At 41.6% G+C, this 5,424-nt stretch overlaps 1 protein-coding gene across 4 annotated transcripts in view; it reads right to left on the reverse strand.

The window, feature by feature from the left end:
* Positions 1–3,936, reverse strand: part of Tab3 (TGF-beta activated kinase 1 (MAP3K7) binding protein 3) — a 94,589-nt gene extending 90,653 nt beyond the window's left edge. For all 4 annotated transcript variants that reach the window (XM_055607331.1, XM_055607328.1, XM_055607329.1 and 1 more), the window contains exon 1: positions 3,816–3,936. The gene's annotated coding sequence lies outside the window, so the exon portion shown is untranslated. The remainder of the gene's footprint in view (positions 1–3,815) is intronic.
* Positions 3,937–5,424: the final 1,488 nt, after the last annotated feature.

Consider the following 5,424-nt stretch of genomic DNA (forward strand, 5'->3'; position numbering starts at 1 on the left):
AAAAAAAAAAAAAAAAAAAAAAAAAAAAAAAAAAAAAAAAAAAACAAGCTCTGTGGGCAATGGTTCTATGAGAAAACCCATTTATGCATTCTACCTCAGTACTAAATCAAAAAACACTGCCCTATTAAGTCCTGGAAGTAAAAGAAAATCTTCCCTCAATAAGAAAAGATTCTGAGTTTTCTTAATATCTGATCAAAGCAGAGCAGTAGAAAGGGCATGGAAAAAGGATAAAAGTCAGGGGAGAGAATAGAGGTGAGGAAGACAAAACCTAATTAGGAAAAGGACAGAAGTTCAGGTGACAGCTTAAAGGAGGGAGTGTAATGCCTGAGAGTGAGTAGTTAGTGAAGAGGTTGAGGTTAGAGTGCCCACTTAGGCAGCACACTGGCTTGTTCTACAATCTTAGCTTCTTGACTATTAAGGATAAGGGAGATGAGAAACCATAGCAAAAGTCATTGCCTCCCTCAATCTGTTATTCTCATTCTCTTTTTAAAGACACAATCTGGTGGACTACAGGGTCTTAATTATATTCCCCTTGACCTGCTGGTGCAAAAGAATTCAGACCAGGAGGATGGTTAGCTTAAAGACTTTGCAGCCCTCTTCACTTTTCATGCACCTTGCAAAAGATTGCAGAGTCAACTAAGAATTAAAGAAAAGATCCAGGGAAGGGAAGGGCAGGAACAGCATCATTAAAGGAAGGAAGCTGATAGATTTAAAGCAAGAGAAAAAGTGGGATTCTGGAGAGTTGGAGAGTAAGCAAATACAGCTCTCAATTAATTAAAATATAAAAATGCTCTTAAATATTTAGAATTCAGTTTGACAGTTCCAAGTATTTCATTATACCTATTTCACTTTTAGACAAACAAGTATTTATAGTTATGATATTAATATGTGGTTATTCCAAAGGTATGAAAATAAACATCTAGATACATACAGTTTCCTGGTGTACTTTTTAAATATAGTGATAATATAAATCATATCAGAAAGGCTTTCTGTTTACTTATAGGTAGGTTTTGTTATTTGTCAGTATTTTCCACTCTGATAGTCCAACTACCAGGAGTAATTACCTTCCCAAGTAAAGTATATTTAACTCTTTCTTGGGAGTACAACTATAATTAAAAACTTGCTCCTTCAGCCCAAAGATTGTCCATCGAGATAACAAGTTGTTATTTAAACCAGCCCCACACTCCACAGAACACATACCCAGTACATACACTTAGTAATACAGAAATCCTTTTTCCATGTCTGTGAGAGTGCTGCTCCACAAAGACTCCTAAAACAATTTACATCTTTAAAAATCCCAAACTGCATTAACATTTCCAGAATTTACAGCCAAAAATAATTAACTACATGGTTAGCTCTGACCAAATAACCTGCTGTAAGATGAACAGCACTTATAGGTGTCATTTTCCTCCTCACCCCACCCCCAACTTGTCTGGCTGTTCTTACAGTTTGAACTCTACCCAGATGTGGGGCCTCTCTCTTGAACAGAGATAAGAGCTAGGACAAGATGCACAACAGCACACCAGAGACTAACTGGAGAGACCAGTGGGAGCCAAGAGTGATTCCTTCACAGACCTAACAACTCTGCAAAATGTCCCCATGATTTCACCACAGCTCAGCCACTCACTGCTCTGGAATATCTAAAATCTGTCCACCCCTAAGCTCTTTTTTGCAAAACACAATCTAACTCTAAAACTATGGGACTAAATGAAAAGAAAAGCAAAATTGCATAGCAAGTACTGAACCAAGGTATAAGAAGGTAACCGTGTGTATGTTACCACAAAACTGCTGTAAAGCAAACTGAGGTCCCTGTAAATAGTTGCCAGTTTCTTTTAGTAGTGCAAGTTCAAATATAATCCATGATCAGAATAAATAACATTTACTCTTAAAGTATCTTGGCTTTGTTAAAACAGAAGATGAAGTTATCCAAACCATGAATTTCAGGTATAGGTCACCACTAGCTATTTAGAATCTTCCCACATCAGCTCAAACTGCACCTGTCTAGAAAATGGACATATCTGAAAAGGAAAAAAAAAAAAACTGAGATTATCTTTTGTTAAAGATACATGAAAACCTTCAACAGAATTGAGTGGTTTCTTTACAATAAAATTCCATTTTCAAAAAATCTTTATCAGTACATAAACACATACAGAATATGTAGAAATAACACATGCTCTAAATTCAGACACATATTAATGAATTTTAGCTCTGTAGTTTACCTACCACAGAACCTCAGCTATGAAAGCTGCAGAATAATACTTGAGGTGTATGTTATTATCTATGTACTAGCAACATTATCTTTAGCATAGAGAAACTATAAAGATTAAATTAAAATGCACACTACCCTCCAAACTCAGTGACTATATATACTCAATGTTAGTTCAGTTTGCACCAACACAAACTGTACAGGGTCGTCTACAATTAAAGAAAAGAATGTGTCAAATAACAGAAGAAAATTCAGGGTGATTGAACATTCAGTATGTCCTGTCCAATATAACCATAGTAATCATCTATTTAATATCTACCTTCACTAAAGTCAACTTTCCTGTCATTAAACCAGTTCTAGGCCAAAGAAGAGGGGGACTTCTAAACTTATAAAACTTCGTATAACACACTGATTTAAAATTATGTATGTGTAGAATTTAAGAAGTACTTGTATTCTTCCAGTGTTGAGGGGGAAAAAAAAGGTTACCATAGGAGAGGATGTACTTTGTAATTGAACATTATACAGATTAAGTTCCATTAAAAAAAAGAAACAAAAACAAAAACTTCTTGATCATGTTTTCTTTTGAAACATATTCTTTTATAGTCCTACAAATCATTCATAAAGCAAAAAGGAAACTCTCCCCACCGCCCTCCTCTGCCCCATGAAAGAGTACTAAGCAAGCTCAGTTCATCAAGTTATTCTTTTATACTACTCATTCCTTTCCTTTTACAGATTCATAAGTAAATATGGTAAAAATTGAGAAATGTCACTGAAGAACACAACTGAGGATTCCTGCCTTGCACCACAGACTGGAAATTTTCTCAAAAAAAAAACAAAAAAAAAAACCAAAAAAACAAAATCTAAATGTTATAGTTCAGTACAGACAATGCTTTCTATTTCAACGCCTCTCTAGTAGAAACTTGGGTCTTTACTGTGCAGTCTACCTTCTACTTCACCTTCTCTACATCTTACCACCGACCCATCCTGCTTAATGCACTTTATAAACAGAAACAGGGTCCTAAATTAGAAAACTCCAACTAGGAACAACTCTAATCTGTTGTTGGTCCTCAGAAGGCTGTTTAATGTTATCTTTAAAAGCAAGCACTGTCTTAGCTTTACTCAACACATGCCAACAATTATTTACAAACCTCTTCCACAACAACCATTACTATCACTACTAACCTTATGCACATGTCCCGACACCATCAGAAGAACCAACCTTAGTTCTGTGAGCCCTAAATCCCAAATGCATTACAAGGACTTGAGACCTGTCCACAGAGGTGCACTCCGCATGATGTCCAGGAACCCAAGAGGAAGGGCATCAACCCCTTCACCCGAGCGCTGATAGAAATCAACTCCCGCCCCCGCAGCCACTCCCTCTCCCCTCGGCCTCGGGTGTTCGGGGCGTCCGGGCGGGCTCTGCCGCCACGACAGGCCCTGCGCAGAACTCCCGCAGCCCAGTCCTTAACCCTAGGCAGAGCTTAGTCCGGTAAACACCCGCAGTATCACACACGCCCAACGTCGTGGGCGCGGGGTCACCAGAACGACCCTAGGGCACCTCCAAAGTCCTGGCCCCCAGCAGGTGCTGGGCCTCCTCGCCTCCACTCACCAAGCCCTCGCAGCCGCTCCAAGCTCCGCCGCTTGGCCCTCACTCCCTTGGCTGGCTGCCACGGGGGGGTGGGGGGGGTCCGAGCGGACACTGATTCCCCGACACCCCTCCGTTGCGCGGCGCGCCGAGGGCAGATCCGGTGTGAGCCACCGCTGCCGCCGCCCCCTTGCTCCCTCCTCCCTCGCTCCGTCCCTCCCACTGAGGCCCGCCTCGTATTTCCTGGATCCGGTCTCGGGGAGGAGGCTGGCCTAAGGGCCTTCGGGGCTTCCGTCGGGCGCCTTCGCTCGCCAGACACAAAGATGGCACCACTGGAGCCTGCCGTAGGCAATCTCGCGAGGCTTTCCCCACAGGAACCAGAGGGCGGGGTTCCCACAGGAAAGGTAATAGATGAGCCACAACAAACGCTCTCCTAGATCGGAAATAGGCCCTACGTGTGAAATTCACTGCATTTGCGCGAGACCGTGGGTCTGATCCTTCTCAGAACTGCCCCTAAAGTGAGATTCCCTCCTCAGAGTTTTTACCTGTTTCCTCCTGAGGTGTGGGGCGGAGTAACTTGGAGTGAAACCGGTAAAGGGCTTGGCAGCATTAGGTGGCAAAATGAGATGCGTCTTTTCTGGCTTGGCATCCCACATAAGCTCCCAAGGTGGAAAACACGCTTAGATGCTCCCATTAGTCCTCCAGCCCTTTGCTCCTCCCTATCTCTGCTGCGCTTTCATTCTGTTGGTTCACATTACTTTATGCCTCACAGAAAACAACTGTTATCATGTTTTTCACACAAGTAACTCCTTTTTCTAGTTTCATTTTTTTTCTTGACATTCGTTTAGTCAAATTTTGTTCAGTTCCTGTACACCTAATTTGAGGAAACAATGCTCTGACCACACACATACACAAACACACAAATGGGTCTGAGATGGAGAACAGGAAAATTTTTGTGGTATAAATAAGCAGAGATAAGATTCAGTGAGAAATGTCATATCTCAAATAAGAAAAAGAACTAGAAATAGAATGTCCATATGACCTAGATATATCATTCTTGAGTATATACCCAAGGACTCTAAGCACACCCCAGACATACTTGCACATTCACATTTACTATAGCACTACTCGCAACAACCACGATATGGGAACCAGCCAAGATGCTCATCAATAGATGAAAGGATAAAATGTGGCACGTAAAAACTTTGGAATTTTATTCTGCTATGAAGAAAACTTAATTATGTAATTTTCAGAAAAATGGATGAAACTGGAGATCATCGTGTTAATTGAAACCAACAAAGCCAAAAAAGCTGAGCCCAGGCATGACTACAGAGACATAGAGAGTACACAGACCTCCTGGTCAGATGTAGTATAGACAGCTCAGTCTCCATGTGGGTCCCTAGTAAAGGTAGAAAACACAATCTCTGACATGAACTCGGTTGTCTGCTCCTTTATCACTTCTCCCTGGTGGGCGAGACCTAGCCAGTCTATAAAGGAAGAGGATCCAGGCAGTCCTGATGGGATCTGATAGGCTAGAGTCAGGCAGTAGGGGAGGAGGACTTCCCCTATCAGTGGGCTAGGGGAGAGGGATAGGGGAGGAAGAGGGAGGGAGTGTGGGACTAGGAGGAGATGA

Source organism: Psammomys obesus, unplaced genomic scaffold, assembly GCF_907164565.1.
Source record: "Psammomys obesus unplaced genomic scaffold, mPsaObe1.curated_primary_1811, whole genome shotgun sequence".
NCBI classification, from domain to species: domain Eukaryota; kingdom Metazoa; phylum Chordata; class Mammalia; order Rodentia; family Muridae; genus Psammomys; species Psammomys obesus.